The following is a 20,001-nucleotide window of genomic DNA, read 5'->3' as shown; positions in this document are numbered from 1 at the left end:
CGATATAAGAGGGACAAACCATAGCGCTGACTCGCAACTGAATGTATATGAAAGCACATAACAGAAAATATTACTACAACCCTCACACCCATGTGACCACATTAAGAGGATAGACGGCAATCCAGCTTCTATGATAAATCCAAAAATAATACGAAAGACGACCACGTGTACACTCGAAGAAAAGAAATATCAATCAATCAATCAATCAATCAATCAATCAATCAATAAGTTTATTATCATGATATAAAAAATAATACATGGAGTAAAATATACAGACGAGGGTCCCAAAGTACACGACTGCAACGGGACCCTCGGTGATGATTACAAATAAATAAAACAATAATCAGCTGTTAGAATCGCAGAAACAAAGAATACACAAAGCAGATTGAAAAACAAAAGGGCATGGCATCAAAAAAACAAATAATAAATACATTGTGAAGTAACAAACAAAAGACCGATCAACTATTTAACAGATGCTCTTTTAATGAGTTTTTAAATGAAATGAAAGAAACTTTACATTTTAGTGAAGTCGGCAAGTTATTCCATATGGAGATGGTACAGAAGAGAGAAGATGGTTTACCATAGTTAGTATGAAGCAAGTTATTCCATATGGAGATGGTACAGAAGAGAGAAGATGGTTTACCATAGTTAGTATGAACCTTAGGAAGTAAAAAGTTATTATTAGCCGCAAACCTGGTTGTGTTAGTATTAACTAACATCTTGGGATCAATGAAATTAGCAGAAAGTTGATTTTTTATTTGTTTATGCAGAAACATAATTAGATTAAACCGAAATAGGTTGCTAACCGTTAAGATGTTATTGCACTGAAGAAGGGGAATGGCGCTACTGTCGCGAGAGCAATTAAAAATAACGCGAAGAGCTCGATTTTGTAGATGTTGTAAGGATGAAAGATGACACTGGTAAGTATTCCCCCATGATGCGATGCCATAAGTGATATGAGGATGAATGAATGCGAAGAGAAAGGAGTGCTTTATGAGAAAAATATGAGCGAGCTTTGAGTAATGCGCGAATGCCGAATGCTGCCGTTTTTCTAATGTGAGCAATATGGAGAGCGATGGTAAGGTTAGCATCGAGGTGAACGCCAAGAAATGATACGCTGTCGCTGACTTTAATCAAATGAGATACCGTAGAAAAAGATACCGTAGTATCTAAAAAGCGAATTCGTTATCGTGTAGGGCAATGGAAGGTACGCTGATATTGTTCACCCATTTTTCTGATGTGATGGGCGTCAATTATTTCTCTCGTTATTTGACCTTGGTTGTATCGACAGGACCTCAGCTTTATGAAACAAAACTGAACAATAGCACTGCGCAACGTTTTGGGACATATGCGACTGCACATTCCCCTGCAACGAAGCCTGTGTTCCAACAGCCTGATGTTGATGCATCTACTTGTTTGGCCTATGTAAGGTCGACCACATGAAAACGACAAGAGGTACACGACGCCTGTTCTGCACTGCACAAAAGGTGTCACGTGTCTGACCCCACAGTCATTTTTGGCGACTCCGTCCACGCGCGTTTTAAGTTTTTGCTCTACGATCGCACAGACCCTACTCAACCTATTAAGTGCTGAAAAGGCCACCTTCACTCCAAACCAGCTGACATCATTCTTCAGGTTATGGGATACACCTTGGTCAAATAACGAGACAAATAATTGAGGCATAGCAAATCAGAAATAGGTGTTAACAATGTATCAGCCTACCTTCCACTGCCCTACACGATAGCGAATTCACTTTTTTAGATACTACGGTATCTTAATATTCATTTCTTGGAGTGTACAAGTGGTCGTCTCGCGTTTTATTTGCCGTCTTTTGCTTTAATGTGGTCACATGGGTCTGAGGGTAGTGGTAATCTTTTCTGTCATATGCTTTCAATAAACATTCAGCTGCGAGTCAGCGCTGTGGTTTGTCCCTTTTTTCTCGTGGTCCGCGTCGTGGTTGCGCTGTGCTTTATAATGTTCAAGAACTGTCACCAACTGGCCCAGCTTTCAATTCTTCGACATCAGTGGTGGCCCAACATTAGCTCAAATTTGCTATATTTCTGTCTGTCTGGGGTTATTGAATTTACTGCGCATATTGTAGTGCATCTTACGCTAAGTGCGCCAAAGGTCACTATTCTGCCTATTTGCACGACAGTGGAGTGTTTTTGGCCTAAAATATTCTTGGTCAGGCCCAAACACACCAACAATATTTTCATGATTGCTGTGGAAGCCCCCACCTCTCCCCGTTTTAACTTATGCGCTTTTGGTTGAGATAGAATTGGCCTAACTAATATGTGCGCACGTTATTTCCATTAGGGTCGATTCGGCATGTTGTCTATAGTCTGGAAGCTAATGCTCTTGATGACGAAATGGCGATAATGTGTTGACAAGTAACTGTCTTTTTTTTTTTTGAGCCACTGTGGTTATCCTAACTTAGCGCATGCCGGCCATCCGGTGCGATTTTTTGGTACAGGTTGCGCACTGTAAATGGCGATTTCACGCAAATGACGAATAGCGTGTGCAAAAGTTGTAAAAAATGTTCTTTGTCAATTGCGCAGTGTAGCTTTGTTCGGTACACGAATTGTAGCGCTAAGCCTAAATGCCCGTAAAGCACGTGTCCGGCACGAAGTGGTGTCGCTGCCACTCGTGCGCATCGAAGCACTCGTCGCGTGTCGGGATTGTGAAACCGACATAATGCGGTGGCGAACCAGCGCGCTTAGAAACTGAGCGATGCAGACCTTGACGCGTCGTGAGCCACAAATAATGCGTGACTGCACTGGCGTGTCCGTAAAAAAGCGCCATTTCAACAGGCGTAATATCGCCGTAAATCGCCATAAGAGTGCACAGAAGTCGCCTCAGTCTGCAGTGCTCCCCAACTAATTCCCACCAACTTGTTAGAACTAGGCTTGCGAGCGTGCTCAGCGTGACCACCATGCGTCCGCAAATCACACAACGACTCTTGAGCGCCTCTGCCGCGTGGGTTTCTCGCTGCTCACGGACTACGGAAGTACGGATGCGGTATGCAGTGGCGAGTTAAGTTCAGTGTGCAATGCAAAATTATTTCTCTCAAAATAATTGTGTAAATTTATTGGAAATAAGTGGCATGTCCTTAGTGATCAGCACTCGCGGAACACTAACACTTCCTTCACGAACCAAGATGTCATAGGGGGCGGGGGAGGAGAGAGGGAATCTGTAGGGGTGGTCACCCTTCCCCTTCTCGAAAACATGAAGCGAAAGACGTTTTCACACCTGTCACTCCCAGAAACGGTATATGCCACGCTGAACTTGTCACTAATGTTTCACCGCAATAAAGGGGGGGGGGGGGGGGCGATAGAAAGAAAGGCGAAGAGCGCGGCGCGCTGTTTTCATCACGCTGTGACCTTGGTGGCATAAAAAGATGCAAGAATGGTTCTTGATGACATCGTGGATGACTCTAGTGGCTTTTAGCAGCGAAGCTGTTAAAACAGAGAAGTGTGCGATCAGTTTTAACAGCGAAGTGTGTGACCCTGACCGAAAACTGTCATTATCATGAACGGGACTGTGCCGCAGAATTTGAGCAATACCCACTTCTCACCGCTAATCTCACCGCTACGGCGAGAATGAATGGCGAAATGAAGCGAGAAACAGAGATACGGAAAGAACGATATTAGGAAAGGGAAGACGCAAAATTCTTGCCGAAGAAAAATTCACGAGGCGGAATTTGGAAATTAAACCCGCGTACCCTCGATCCGAAGCGAGCGTCCTAACCACTCTGCTATCCAGGCACGCCAGCAGAAAATAGCATAGCCTTGTATAGTATAGGGTGGAAAGGGGGTGGGAATACGAAGTGAGTGTGAGGAGAGATGTGATGGGGAGGAGGAAGGAAAGCAGGGAAGAGAGGAAAGCGTAACACAGAAAGAATGAGAAAGAGAGACATAGAAAGAAATGCAGAAAGAAAAAGAAAGAGAGAAATAGCATCAACGAACGAGAGAGAAGTAGAGACAAAGAAAAAGGTAGAAAGAAAGAGGAAGCAAGCATCGCATCGCGTCGTCTAGCGACCAGATATCGGATCATCTGGCCAAGCCACGCATGCGCAGTAGCTAAGCCACGCGCGCAACATCGCGCGCAACGTCCGCTATATAGTGCGTAGCCTGGCTGCGTACTCCCGAGGAGGACGCCGCGCATCTCGAAGCTAGACGTGTTGGTCGACGGGGAGTACAAGCGGCGACGGACCCGTGCTTCGCTGTGCGAAGCTTTGCGCGACTTAGTGCAAACTGCCTGCAATTTCTTTATTAGAGTCTTTTAGCAAGTTACGGAAATACGGTACGCAAATACGGTAAGGCAGTACGGTACCGCTCCTCCTTTCCCGGTCGTTGAGCGGCCAAAGCACAACCAGCAGGAAAGGAGGAACGCTACCGTACGTCCTTACCGTATTTGCGTACCGTATTTCCCTAACTTGCAAAAACTCTCTATTATGATCGAGGCTAGGATAGCTTGAAAAGCAATTCGAGACAGCAGAGAATGGGTGCCGCACTGTTAGCGTTTCTTTCCACCTCTTCTGTACATCATGAACGTTGTTGTAAAGCCAGCATACGACATTATTTTATGGGAACAGCGTCGTTAATGGCTAGTCTCTGACTGCTGGTCTTGTCTCTTTGTTCATATTGGAGCAGAATTTCCTGTTTGTAAACCACTAAGATATGCACTAAAACTTTCAGACATATTGTTGCACTGTGCCAAGTGATCCCAAACGCGGCTTTGTCTGCTCCAAACCTGCTCCAAAACATAGTTCCTTCTGCTTTAAAACATATTTTGTAGCGTTAGCTACACTGGCCGAAGTGGAGCAGTTTCGCGTGGCAGTTTGAGAGCCGTGCTGCACATGCGCGAGGATCAGTGACGTCACACGGCACACAGCTGGCGCACCGCCGCCGCCGCGCGTGCCTCGCCGGTCTGCGCATTCCAGAGGAGTGACGTCATATCCGTGGCAGACGCAATGGCGCTGGCGCGCGCCCAGCTGTGCGCCTCCCCCTATCAAAAAACCCAGTGGCACTGGCCCAGTGCCATACATGATTATTGGACCAGTGTGACGCTGGGTATTGGGACGCTGGCATGCTGCACGAGGCACGCTGGGCGCTGGCGAGCTGCACACTGGGACACCCGTTACGGGCCGAAATCGGGCTTTTAAATTGTTTTGAAACACTGTGGTCATGTCCAGATCGGAATTAGAGCTGAAAGACGAGTGCTGCGAAAAAAAACCTAAAAAAAAAACAAGCGAGGGAGAGTCGAACCCACCACTTCGAGGTACCATACATCACGTTACCGCTACGCCACACTTGAAAGACGAGAGTCGGTCTCTTTTTTTTCTTCATGTAATAACTATTTCCGGTAGACAGTATTTTCATTTTTCTCATTTAGAAACACAGATTTGAGTCTCTTCGTGCTCGCCAGAACCTAAGAGAAGATAGCTAATTTGTTTGTTATGTGCTGCCTAGGATGAGAATGTCTATCTGGCACGTTTTGCCGCAAAAATACTAGCGTAGCCGCAGATGTGTTGCGGCGATCGCACTGACTCGCTAAGCAGTTAGTCATGCCAATGTGGTAAACAATGTTTATCTGAACTGCACACTGAACACTAGTTTCGTCACCCGTTTGAACATATTTTCCGTCCTCTCTGTTTATGTTCCGCGTAATATACAGCGGCAGTAGTTCACCCTAGCCGAACGCACGAAACTAAAAAGCCACCTAAACATCGCCCAATGTTAGCGGTGTAAGCATGTTTCATGTTGGCTACCTTGTGCTGCCGAGCAAAACTAGCGCCGTGGTGTACCCAGAAATTCCCTAGTCAAGTTGACGAGAGCAATGAGAGGTCGAGTTGAAACTTGAAGTTACTTGATGGCGTGTCTTCTTTAAAGATATTGTGTATCTGTGTCATGCTTTGTTCCGTTACCTCGCGAGTGTTCGCTTAGAAGTGAGATTGCTAAGACTACCAGCAGCATCAATCACGACGTCATCGACTCTCTGCTGTCAGTTTGGATGAAGCGCGAAGGAAAGGCACACATATACAACCACACATACTGCGCTACGTGTGGGTGTATGTGTGCCTTTTCTGTCCCTGTCTTTCGCGCTGCTCCCTTAAGTTATGTTGAACCAACTAGCCAACAAGTTCACTCTTCAAGGTATCAGTGGTGTTCCGATGTAAGCGCCTGGTATAACTCAGTGCGCTCCAGAATGAGAGATTTGCCTTGTTAAGCTTCACCGCTGCACAGTGGCGTTATGCGAAGAAAACTAAACATCACGTTGTGAAGCTCTAGCCCTTCGTGGCCGAGAAGGGTTCGCTGCCGCAAAGTGGTTGATAAAACATTTACGGCTTCGAAGCAACTTAAAAGGAATCAGTCATCTCATGGGACTGCCCGAGACGTGTGAATATTAAAGCTAGTATTTTCGATTTGCAATAATGGATATATCGAATTATTTCGCAATCTCCTTCAAATCCGATGTGTCCGACGGTTTTCAAGTGAGGTGAAACTTGAGGCACTCGAGAGCGTGCGTTGCGTTAAAATGTCTGTGTATGCCCTGCTTTATGTTACCTCGCGAGTGTTCGCTTGAATTTATACATATTGTTAAGACTATCAGCAGCGCTAAGAAATCCATCATCTGCGCATTTATTATTTGACCTGAAATGTAGCAGCTGGCGTTTGATGTAGACATCCGTAGCTGCGCCTCGTCGCAATTGTGCAGCAAGTTCACTATGCGATGACGCTTCAGGCCACCTGATTCATTGGTATCTTGTTATAATCTCTGTTGGCATAATTAAGTTTCTCCATGACACTATTCCAAGAAGTGGCCTGGTATGTTCTCTAATGTAGAGGTTTGCTGCTAATTCGTTTGCGTGGCAGGTAGAAGAATTGAAGAAACCTTTGCTATGCACTTGCTCATTTATTAGACGTTTGGGTGCTCGTACGGTGACTGGAGACTGCGTGGGCGCCTTTTTTGTAATTAAAGAAGACAAAGCATCAGGTAACGTATGTGGCAGTTACGATTTCCCTGCTGGTGGACTTCGCTGCACAACGAATCGTCGATGCACAGTACATGCTTTGTGGCATAACACAACTGCAATGCCATAAAGCTGACTATAGTGAATCTGTCATCTTGTAGCACGCATATATAATGTAAATTATAATATATAGTGCATTGAATCCAAGGGGCAGCGCAATCATGGCGTAAACAAGCAGGGTACGAGTCAAAGCATGGGCGGCGTGCGCAGCACAGATTTCTTTGCGCTCCACAATGAAGGAATTGCTTTGTAAGTTTTACCGCTACACAGAGGTGTAACGCGACGAAAACTAAATGCCACGCTGTGAAGCTTGCTACCTGTGGCTGCAATTAGTTGCCGGAAAGATGTATCGCTGCAGGTTGCTTCAGTGGCGCAAAGTGTTGCCTGGTCCGATGCGTACACGTTTCACACGAGCAGGTTGATGAAAAATAAGTAATGGGAAAACTTAACGGCTTCACAGCAGCTTTAGAACGAACAATTGTCTCGAGGGACAGTCTGAGACGCATGAGTATTTATTGATATATACTGACTATGTGCAGCCCAATCTTCGTTTCATTGAGCTGCACATACTCAGTATATATCAAGACATGTACCAACTATATTTAAGCTTCAAACAGGCATTTTGTGCATTTTTAATTACGGGTATATCGAACTATTTAGCGATGCCCTTTGATTCCAATGTATGCGAGTTTTACCGTCTATACACTTAGCCGACAGTGTGCACTAACACATCGGTCGGTTCAGCGAATCATTATGTGGTGAGGATCAATGATTTTCCTGGCGTAAACAAATACTTTTTTTTCATTATATGATATTTATAGGAGATGTTGGTGCTTCTGTATAGCACCGGCTACTCCTTTCACTGATGATAGGATATGTGAAAAGCACAGCAATGAAAAAAAATATTTCATACACAACAGCTAGGCAAAAAAAGTTATACAATGGTGTTTCATATATCGGCTTGATACCACACGCATGCGATGGGAGCCATGCATGCATATGCGACATATATCGGTTGAGGATGCCCTAGATCCATCACCACGATGTGTTCGGTAGGCACCGCGGGAACTCCACTGATCTGATGAGAAAATAAGCAATCTGCATCGCTGCGCCTAGTACACACATACTGTGCTAGGGAGGCCGGCTTCGGCGTGACGCTCGTTCGCGTGGTGGCTCGATCGCCACCAGCATTCGTTTAAAACAAGCAATAATATTGATTATTCGGTGACTATCACGGAATATTAGAGCTAAATGTTTTTCTAAGGCACCTTTTGGGAAAAGCTGGCTTGGAACCACAAAACAAGGCCCAAACAGTAGCTCATATGAATATATAGCACGCTAGCGGTTCCGAGCATGTCTCAGACTTTGTCGTCCAAAAAGAACCAGCTTCGTAAACTGATGCGCTTGATACGCCAGCAAGGTTAACACAAAAATGAAACCTAATGCACTGTGCGGCTATGCCTACATGCGCAGTCATCCCATACTGCGTGCCCCTTAGTCAAAAAGTGGCCCTTCCCAAAGAAAGCAGCAAGTATGCACCTTAATTCGTGCGTCCATTAAATCAAGCCACCTGCATTTCCATGGTTAAATCGCATGATCAACGTCTCGCACGCACGTAGAGCCACGGGACTAGGCTAGGTACATCTCGCTTGGAATTTCCTAGGGACAGCACCAAAAAGTGGTCTGGCAACGAGGGCATGTTTTGGTGGCTTTTCAGTCGCTCCCTAGCCGAACCAACCGTTAGGCTTAGAGCTGTGCTCCGTGCGCCACGATTGCTGTGAAGAACGTGGATATTCAATTACGAAGAATATAATAACCGTTCAAATGTAATTTCGATCATACCTGACTGAAGCGAGGCCATATTTGCACCTTCGCTTACACAAATCAGAAGATAAAAACGCCGAGATTGAGCGTTACATTGGCTCACTGTTGCCGGTGACGTGCGGCCACGGTGCGGCTTTCAGCGGTACGAGCCCATATGGAAGGACTGACTGGTAGAGTAGGTTGATGTTATTATCAGACTAATGCTAATGTCATATTGTGTTTCGAATGTGAAGTTCTTTCGATGCAGTTATATGAACTACATTCACGACACTCGATCGCACACTTCAGAGAAAGCGCGCGCGCTCGACAGATGATTGCTTTAGCGTATACGTACGTCCGTTGCTTAACTAAACCTAAAGCTAGATATGTGTAGGACACAGAATAGAATAATATTTTGAAAATATTCGATGAGTTTTTCTTGTGACTTCTCGCGACCCAATACTAAATTTTATACGAATTTCACCCAGCTGCCCAGTTTTTTTCCAATCTGCTGCCAGTGTTCCCAGTGAGCGGGCAGACACTGTACAGTGTGCCCAGTGCCTCCCAGTGCGCTGTAAGACACTGGGACACTGGGTACAATATTCCCAGCGTCTTTAAGCGCACTGGGCGGCACTGGCCATGCTGTACAGTCTGTCCCAGTGCCTCCCAGCGCGCTGTAGTACACTGGGACACACTGTACAGCGTTTCCAGTGCCACCCAGTGCGCTGAAAGGCACTGGGAGGCACTGGGAGGCACTGGAGACGCTGTTTTTTTTTTTTTCGATAGGGCCGTTGCGCAGTGGGCGTCTGATGCTGTTCCGGAGCCGCCTAATAGCGCCTCTCATTTTGCGCGCATACGCAGACGTATCAGTGGGGGGTGTACATGTAGCGGGGAGGAGGAGGAGGAGGAGGAGGAAAAGAAAAACGGAAGGACAGGGAGGTTAGCCATTTGTCAGACCGGCTGGCTGGCGTTTGCCCGTGTGGTTTAGCCATTGAGAAGAAGAGCGCAAATGCTGCTTAGCGGCGCAGAATAGGGGAGAAGCTTAACAAACAGGAATGCTAAGAATGATCAGCTGAACCCTAGCTAACGCTACGTATATCCTCGCATAGCCGAGCTAAGCCACAGCAATTTTTTTCCGGCTCCAAGAACTGCTCCAACTCCAAAACTTGCTAGTCCACCTCTGATGCAGATAATTCTGAATATATCAATCGCACATTATCGAATTTATGTGATAAAATAATGTTGAACTTGCTGCCTGGTGGCACCTGTGCTTGAGCCTACAGCAGGAAGCATTATCGAATACATTTTATTTAATTTCTGCAAGGTATAAATCACCTGTGCTGTTGGAGGTGGCCGCACCTGTCTGAGCACCTGGTGGCAATGTCATATTGATAAATCCCACAGTGTAGTGGGCTATTTTTTTTTTCACTTTTGTAGACCTCTACACCGATACGGGAAGTCAGTGATGGGCATGGCATACGAGGTTACTTTAGGCATATGCATGCGGAACTCGGCAAAGATACTTTGAAATGGTATCGCGATACGATACAAGATACTCGGGAAAGAAGTATTTGAGATACAGATGCAAGATACTACCGCTATTATTGTATCCGATAAGATACTTGCCGATTGTACCTTAAAGGAGTCATGAACCACTTTTCCAAGTAATGGTCTAATGACCTCAGTATCGGAGTTTACTGCCTCCCGAATCGATTGCCGCAAAAATTTCTCGAATCCGTCAAGAATGAGCGGAGTTACGGGGGTTGGGCGCACGCTCTCAACGCTTTCTCTCTTTTTCTCGTGCCGACGAGCGCACTGAAAGCTAGACAGGGAGGGATGGCACGGGGGTAAGAAAGTACGTCAGCGCGTGTCATGAAACGCGATCGCTCTCCCGCTGTGATTCGCATGCGCGAGTGCGGCTACCGTGTAAATTCAGCAGACTGAGGAGTGCGGCGTAAAGCCCCTTGATCTTAGGAAAGTACCGCCATTCACTGTACTCGCCGCCGCGTGAGTGTCCTCCTTTCTCCCTCCTCGCCCCTTTCGCGACCTCCCGTTCTCCGCCGCTCTTTCCGCGGCGACGATTGGTCTCCTTCGCCGTTGCCCTTAGAGACGCGTGGATCTTGTGTTTTGCTGGTATTTTTCTCTTTCGCTCGCGCCATTTTACGCCGGGGCTCCGCGTAGCGAACCTTGCGCGCGCTTTTTTTTCTGCGCTTTGCGTGCGCGCTATGCCGTGCTGTTGCGCCTGTAACTGCAACAACGGTTTGCACTTTTTACGATTCCCCAAAGTAAGCGTGAGGGCTTGTGCAAGAAGCAGTGGCTGCAAAACATCGGCCGAAAAACTTTGTTTCGACAAGGAACAGTGTTCTTTGCGAGGAAAGGCGCCTTTTTTATCGCTCGTGTCAAAGCATTGCCGAATGCAGCGTTTTAAATATTCTTCTGGATGCTCATAAACGTTCTTCTTTTTCTCGGCTATTTACGCGTTGTATAAAAATGGGGCTGTTCTCAGTATGCTGAATAATATGCTGAGACTCCATCACTTCGCATGTCGGTAACTGTTATTCAGTCTGAAATGCACAACTACAAAAAACGCCAGGCCTGCGCGGAAAGCGCAGCACAGTCACAGCGAAAGCTGGAAGAGCGGCATTTCTAGAGCCCGTTATAAACTCTCCTGTGGCTACTAATACAGGTACATTAGCAACGTACCCACTACGCCACAAAGCGTAATTTTTGGGAAGTTGGGAAGCACCCAGCACGACATTATTCGTTGTTCTGCGGAGAAGCGAGGTACCAAATGTAAGCGATTATGTGCAGTTTGTTGATGCGGCGGTTGATGACGATGAATAATCATGGTTGCGCCCTTTGTAATGGGTTGGAAGCTTTAAACGACCCACTAGTTACGTAATGCATATTGTGTGACGCCCGGTCGTTATTTAACTGTCCCACCGCGCTTTATAACATACGTTAACCGGAGAAACGTAGAGCGAGAGAGAGAGAGAATTGACTTTATTGAGACCCTGAGGAAATGGATCATGGGAGCCTTATGGGCTTCCTTGGCAACCAACAGAAGTTCACTTGCGAGGAACCCACTGCGCTATAAATCATTGTAATTTTTGAGAAGTAGGGCAGTAGGCACTGTGCCATTTTTCGTCATTCTACAGACAGCCGTGGTACCTGCTAAACGCATGTAAGGCATTATGCGCACTTTGTTGATGCTGTGCGTGATGACGATGAAGAATTATGGCAGAGCTCTTTGTAATGGGTTGGAAGCATTCAACAACCTACTCGTTGCGCAATTCGCATTGTGTGACGCCTGGTTACAGAATTCGCGTTGTGCGACGCTTGGTGCTTATTCTACTCTTTTACCACGCTATATTGCATATGCTAATGTGGTTCCTTCCCCGACATGAAGCCTGTATATGACCTTTTTGCAAAGCAGTTTCAAGCACCGGCATGGCTCAGAGGTTGAATACTGGGCTCCCACGCAGAGGGCCCAGGTTCGAACCTCGTTCTCTCCTGGAATTTTTTTCTTATTTAGTTTTTTTTCTTATTTCGAGCGATACTGGTTACGGACACCGGCGGCGGCGGAGGCCGCGGCGGCGGCGGCGGCGGCGGACAACTACGGCACCAAAAACGGCCGGTGAAATGATCTCATAACAGCTTTCGCTGTAAAACTGCTTTCCGCTGCGAACAATGCAGCTTCTCGATCGCGCTTGTCGTGATTGTTAGGATCCGCTTAACGTGAATGTTTGGTGAAAACAGAAAGAAACGATTGGACGAATGACCCTTACTGGCGTTCGTTTTGCGTTCTTGTTTTCTTTTTTTTTAGAGGGGGAAGGGGGTGTCTATGCAAAAAAATAATAACATAAATGCGATCCGGCGCAAGAAAAAAAAAACAAGCACTGCGCAACACAAAAACAATAACATCGTGATAAGTGAGCCGTTATCTAGCATGCTGCTGCCGAAATTGCTCGTCTTAGTCACGCCTGCAGTCACGCAAACCCTTTCAATACGCCTGCATGCATTAACGCGCTGTCCGTTTACCGATAAGAAACTAGATTATCTCTTGTACCGGAGTCACACGGGCACTTTTCATCGCGATCACAGTCAATCTCGATCGAATTTCTTGATCGCAGTCAACAATCATCGCTACTTTACGGTACAAACTAATCCAGATCGAGTATGGCGCAAACGTAAATCCAATCGCAATCTGTGGGAGCCAGATGTCGATGAGTATATCACGATGGTCTCGATCGCGATCGAACTTGATCGCTATCAAAGTGACCGTGTAGCAGCACCTGATCCGGATCGAGCCTAATCCGGGTCGGCCCCGATCACGATCAAAAGTGCCCGCGTGACACCGGTATTGATTACGGTGTTGTCTGCTTTATGACCATTCACCTGATGAGTGCCTATGCTTATCGTAAAGGCACTGCAGTTGTCCCTGTTAAGCTGTATACTTTGAATGGACCTTCGAAAACAGCGCTTGTTAGCGTCACGGGATACCACGTCTACCAATGCTCACTGCATGTAGACTGTTATTTTCTAAGTGCTTCTTGGGCTGTATCCGACTATCGAGCTCATAAAATTATTGGCTTGACTGTGAATGCGCAGCCAATCTCAATTGCACGAATATCCGCGTGGAATATTCTTTGCAAAAAGTGGCTCGGCTCAAAAGAAAACGTGCTACCTCTCCTCACTGTCACTTCCGAGAATATAAAGGCGCTGTTTGTAAACAACAAGCTGATAGTGCGAGATATCGTCTTTTACGTCCACCTTTTGTCGCAGTGAAACTTCTGTGTCATGTGTAAATCGGTGTATATTTGTGCAGTGATATACTATTACCACTTTTCTATTTTCTTGACATTGTATTTTTTGAAACAGTTCTACTTCATAACATAGTTATGCACTAGCAATGATTCTGGTGCTGACTATGATACGACGCTCTTTTTAGTTACGTATCAACCAACGAGTTGCGCGCGCATGAAAATAAAACATCCTGCTGATATTGCACTCTGATTCTGGCTCTTATAATTTTTTTTTGCCTAATGAAAATCACAATTGCAACTCTGTTACTACATATTGCAACGGCATTTTCGTGTGAACTATCATAATACGTTACTAGAGGCGTTTACTTATCCTCAACGTACGGAATGTCGCCTCTCACAGGTAAACCGAGTACTAGTTTTTTTGACACGAACCGCAAAATACTATTCTGAAAAATCTTTTTACGGCGCTTCTGTTATTGCGGTAGATGCGTTACTGTTGGCCCTACTTGATCGTGCCGAGACTGCGCAAGCGTCTTGGTCAGTTAGGAGACACCCGCGCAAACCTACTTTCACGTCAAGATAACACATGGATTGACAATATATTCTCCACGAAGTCATTACAAGATGCGACGCTTTAAGCGCACCTGTGTTGCACATGAGCGTACAGGAAAGCGACAAAAAATCCGGACACAGGCGGACATGACGCAAGCTAAGCTATATCAGATGCAGATGTATAGCATGTTGTCATGCGGCAGAAACAACGTCTGCATGAGGGAACGCTCCATAAAACTCCTTTTAAATTAGCATGCCCTATTTGCACGGCTTTAGGAAGAAACTAATCTTTTAATGAACGTTCATTTCAGTGTTCTCGATCTTGTTAACACCATGTTTCAAAGTTTTCTACACCACTGGGGCGCGCAAGTGGTTCCAAATCACGCGCCTCTATTGAATTCTGCGGCGCGTCCGCGGGAGCCCCGGCGTAAAATGGCGCCGTGCGCAGCGCGCGCCGGCGGCGGGCGAGGAGAATCGAGGAGGAAACGCGCGCGCGGAGGAGAGTGTCGTTACTTTCCTAGATCAAGGGGCTTTAGTGCGGCGCGGGCAAATGGCGGCACCCCGTGGCAAGAAGCGCATCTCATCCGGCTATCGCCCAATAAGCATGCTATATCTCTTGCGACGTAAACTGGCAGATCCGCGACGTCAACGTGCAGACGCCCCGCCCACCGTCGAGAGTGAGAACCGGCCTCTGTTTCAAAAGAGGGCGCCTGAGGAAACGGCAACTTCGCGCTCCGCTTGTGGCCTTAACGCGGCGCGCACGACTGTAATATTTGGCAGAGCAGTTCATAGCCAAGTCAGCTTTCCGCAGGATGTGTTTTTTCAACAAGCACAAGGGGTGCTTCATGACCCCTTTAAGATATTTCGATACATTCTAAAATTTATTACTCTAGATCTATATACCGTAGCAGTACATGCGTATGCATTAAAATGCTTGCTTTGAAATATCTTAACTACGACCAACTTTGTTGCATTTGGATGAAATGTCTATATTATTTCAAAAGATTTGTATTTCTTGCTCGAAATATAATATTTTTATTCCGAAAGAACTTATTGGGGCTGCTTTAAGCGCTTAGCATGACAGCTATTTGTACACTGCGCTGACAGCGCTAATTTCTTATCAATTTCGTAGTTGATGGAAGTCGCTGCTTCGCTTTTCGACCTGCTAGCTGGTTTCCATCTAATCACGTGAACTTCAAAAGGAAGCCTCCGCATGGCGGCGCAAGTACCGGTGTGGAGTTTTTACCTTATCCGTGAAAGTATTACCGTTTACGCAATACCGGATCACCGGACAGCTTTACAGCCGCAATAACGTTGGTAGCGATATTTCTTCACGCATCTTGTATTCATAGAGGACACAGAACTGCAATGACATTTTATATTCTGGTTATCTGCTGGCGTAAAGCGCTCGTAGGCGACATATTCACTAACGTTCAATATTTTAACATGTCTTCTCCGAGAGAACTTATACAGCACAGACACGTCTCAGACGTATTCTACACGAGGATGGTATTGTACAGTTTGTTTATTTATTTATTTATTTATTTATTTATTTATTTATTTATTTATTTATTTTATCCTCAGAGAGAGATGGCATTACAGAAGGGGTAGGGGGATTGTTACAAAAAAAGGTATTCGAACAAAAGCATAAAATACGGTCATGTCGTACAAATAAATATCGTATAATACAATATGAGCTAGTGCATCACGGGACAAGTGGTTATCATTAATACTAACAATGTCACCGGGAAGCCTGTTCCAGCGCTTTGATGTACGAGGCAAATACGATTACCCCAGCTCCCGCTAAAGGGGACCATGAGGCGATGCGAAGCCGGAGAACTTGCACGATCACGTTCCGTTGGCGTTCGTTGGGCATGCTACCGACCTCGCGTCGTGGAACGCGAAGAGGAACACTACGCGCGTCGTGTCTTCCCTCTAGCCTGGCCGTTAATTATCACAGGGCGAGCGGGGAACGCGGTCTACAGGCGCACGAGAGGGAGGCAGCGTAGGAGAGGAGAGAGAGGGGGAGGGGACGCGCATGCGCTGGAGCTCATCGCGGCGCTGCGCAGGAGAAAATTTCGGCATGTCGAGCCCGCATTTCAGAGGATTCAACCGAAGCAAGCGCTGGACTGAAGGCGCGCAGCGCTCTACCACTTGAAGGAGAAGAGAGTAGAGGAGGAGAGTAGCGCATGCGCCGCGAGAGCAGAAGCAAGAACGTGGGAGAAGCGCAAGCAGCTGCTGGGAGAGAAGTGGAGAGTGTAACGCGCAGCTGTTGGAGATAAGGAAGGAGGAGAGTTGCGCATGCGTAGTGTGAGTGCGGACTGCCATGCCGCGGGAGATACCCCCGAGCAAGAGGTACTTCGCATCTCAAATGAATTGAAGAAAGTTTGTGCTGCATGAAGCTATGCATAGTTTGTGATGGTGATGAATGGGGCGGGATATGTGCTGTGGGTGAAAAAGTAGGTGGTCATGCAGGAAGGTATGGTGATACGTCTTGTGAAATAGTGTTAAGCGCGAAACTTTTCTACGAGATGTTAAAGGAGGGAGTGCTAGGGAAGTTTTCAGGGTTGAGATGCTCGCGATTCTGTTATAATTAGACTATATAAAACTAACGGAGTTATTCTGGACAAGTTCAAGGACATTCTGGACATTCTAGTTTATAACGCATTAATGTCTTATAAAGCTGCAGTTTTAAGCCATATGCAGCATGAAAAAAGTTCGGTCGTAAATTGCCAACCATACGGTTGGCATTGTAAACACTGTATGCAACATGTGGCCACCAATCTAGATTAGTGGTTATATGAACTCCAAGATACTTTTAAGAGTTAACAGGATTCAGTGGAGCGGTATGAAGAGGTGGGGTAGTGCAAGTTATGGATACAAGCATAATTTTGCACTTTTTAATGTTTAGGTCCATTAGCCATTTTTCACACCAGTTAGATATAGCGTTAAGGTGAGACTGCAATATGTTAATGCCATTATCGTGGCACAAAGTTGCAAAACGTGTCACACGATACCGCCGCTATTCGCATTATTGACACTTATAGCTGCGATTACATGGTGATTAGTAACAGTAAAACATGTAGGGTGGCCTAAAAAAGGAGCACAAATATATCTATGTGACATAAAATAGAATAGGTACTTATTTCACGAACAATACAGAACTTGAACAGTCAGAGAAAAAGCTGCTTTTAGGCAGCTTGATGAGGCTCTCACGCCCTGCATCTTGGACATCTTAGAAAGGCTGTTCCGTATCAAACAATCACGGCTACTAAATTTAGAATCACGATACAGGCAGACCGGCTAACAGCTATGAAAATTAAGCATGAAGTTTCGTCAGCTTAGCTGTTGAAATAAGACAATATAAAATGAAGTGCCTATGAAAAATAGACTAAAACGGCTTGTTGGGACACTCATGAGACAAACGGATCATTTCGTATAAAACGTTTGTTCTAATATCCTTCCTAACATCTTGAAGATGCCCCGCCACGGTAGCCTATACTCGGGGACAACTTTCTGTGGCAATGAAGGGAAAGCTACGGGGGCGGAGCATCTGCACATCTACTGCTACGCGAAGTAGTCCGGTTTGGCACGCGTCTCGTAACGCAATGGAAAGTGATGGCTAGCGTTGCATCCATCAAGGTACGGGTAAAAGGCGCGACTTTTCCACGGACGCAAAAACGCAAAGTGACAACGTATAAAGTAAAAGAAATACAAATATCTTGCTTGTGTGCGCTGCGTTCCGTCTCAAAAAGCGGCATGTAGAAAATGAAGGAGTATTTTATATATCTCACGCAGAAAATACGGACGCAAGTGTGGGACTACATTCATTAGCGGTAGGATACCTGCATTGTGACTCTGTAGCTTTCCCTTCATTGCCACAGAAAGTTGTCCCCGAGTATAGTAGTTATGGCGCTCGACTGCTGACCCGAACGTCGCGGGATCAAATCCCGGCCGCGGCGGCTCCATTTTCGATGGAGGCGAAAATGTTTGAGGCCCGTGTACTTTTAGGCGCACGTTAAAGGCGCACATTAAAGGCGCACGATTTAGGCGCACGTTAAAGAACCACAGGTGTTCGAAATTTCCGGAGCCCTCCACTGCGGCGTCCCTCATATTCATATAATGGTTTTCGGACGTTAAACCCCAGGTATTATTATTAATATTATATTCCCATCTTTAAGGTCGCTCAATAATTTTCATTCTTATATGCATACTCAATTTCCTAAGTAGTAACCAGAATGTTTGTTATTGTATACATTGTGCACGCCCATATTATTGTATGTTCGTCCTCAACGTCGCCTTGACATAACGGTGAAGCGAAGTGGAATATAAGTATGTAAATAGTAGCAACAATTACGAAAACATTTAAAAGTATATAATAATAATTCGTCGGGTTTTAGGTCCCAAAACCACGATATGATTATGAGAGACGCCGTATAGAGGAGGGCTCTGTAAATTTCGACCACCTGGGGTTCTTAAACGTGCACCTAAACATAGAAACACATGCCTCAAGCATTTCCGCCTCCATCAAAAATGTGGCCGCCGTGGCCGGGATTTGATCCCGCGACCTTTGGGTCAGCAGTCGAGCACCATATCCACATAGAACCTCGTGGCGGCTGAAAAGTAAAAAAGCAAATAGGTCATTTTGACAGCACTTCACAAAATACATATTGCAGTAAACAGGTCGGCAGACCTATATAATGCACGGGATGCCAACGAAGGACAGCTAAGGAAGCTCTTCTCCTAACAATCAAATTTTGAATTATGAAATTATGAATTTTGAATTAATATAGCAGGAAGAAAGAAACACGGTACGCCCATGCATTTTCCTGTTACATAAATCCTTGTTCTATTAGATCTAGCATCAGTACCGGTCGTGCTATAGTTGTTATAATCTAATTAGAATGTAAGTCAATCTTCTTGCATTGTACCTTGTATCTTAAGTACCTTGTATTTAAGTACAGTAAATTATTTAATATTTCGGAAATACTGATGCTGATACACGTCTTTGGAGACGTATCGCGATACAGATACAAGATACCCAATGACTATCTAAGATACATGTATCTTTGATACTGTTCAGCACTGATGCTATGGTATCGTCTGAGTGTTGGTTTTTTGCTTGTATTATGTATCCCGTGCCAACTGTTGTAGTTGTGTCGAAGATACTTGCTCACTATGCTGCAGGCCTAGCTTCACATCTTCGTAATAGAGAAGTGATTCTTTCCACCGAAATTAGTTTTTTTTTCGTTAAATCATCGTAGTGAGAGCCGAGGTGTTGCCTGGTCGAAGGTGGTCGAAGTTAGCCAATGTTCTTACATTCTAAAAAATTGCAAATTGTGTGTGATAACTGTCTGCAATATCGCCACCAGTCTATATGAATTCGATAGAAGTGGATGGCCTTTTCAGGAACATCCAAAAGTGACTCACAACAATGTGAACAGTTCAATGTCTTCAAAGTTTATATTGCTTCTTCACTTCTTTTTTGCACATTCAATTTGCTAGAAGAAGGTGGTTTACGATAGTGTTATGACAGTGTAATGGATATTCACAAAATAGCTCTTACTAAGAATTTTACTCCAGAAGAATTTCGCAGCCCGTTAGTGGCTGCTGTGCTGCATACTTGGTGAAAATATGCACTTTCAAGCAATGGTGGCACCTTTTGCCATGCTGAACGATGAGAAAGTTGGCGGCCAGTATCATAAACAGAAAAATAACTGCTATCAGATTGTTTTCAAAATGCGAGTCTAGCTAAGCAAAAGTTGGTTTCAACAAATATTTTGCACTACTATGAGTTACAGGGTCATAGTATGTCAGTCTGCGACACCAATCACTTTGAAAATGCTT

The 20,001-nt window shown here is 45.4% G+C and overlaps 1 protein-coding gene across 1 annotated transcript in view; it reads left to right on the top strand.

Moving 5' to 3' along the window:
* Positions 1-20,001, top strand: part of LOC119385548 (uncharacterized) — a 140,910-nt gene that overhangs the window by 40,777 nt on the left and 80,132 nt on the right.

This window comes from Rhipicephalus sanguineus, chromosome 1 (assembly GCF_013339695.2).
Source record: "Rhipicephalus sanguineus isolate Rsan-2018 chromosome 1, BIME_Rsan_1.4, whole genome shotgun sequence".
Classification (NCBI taxonomy): domain Eukaryota; kingdom Metazoa; phylum Arthropoda; class Arachnida; order Ixodida; family Ixodidae; genus Rhipicephalus; species Rhipicephalus sanguineus.
This window is presented reverse-complemented; position numbering and strand designations above follow the sequence as displayed.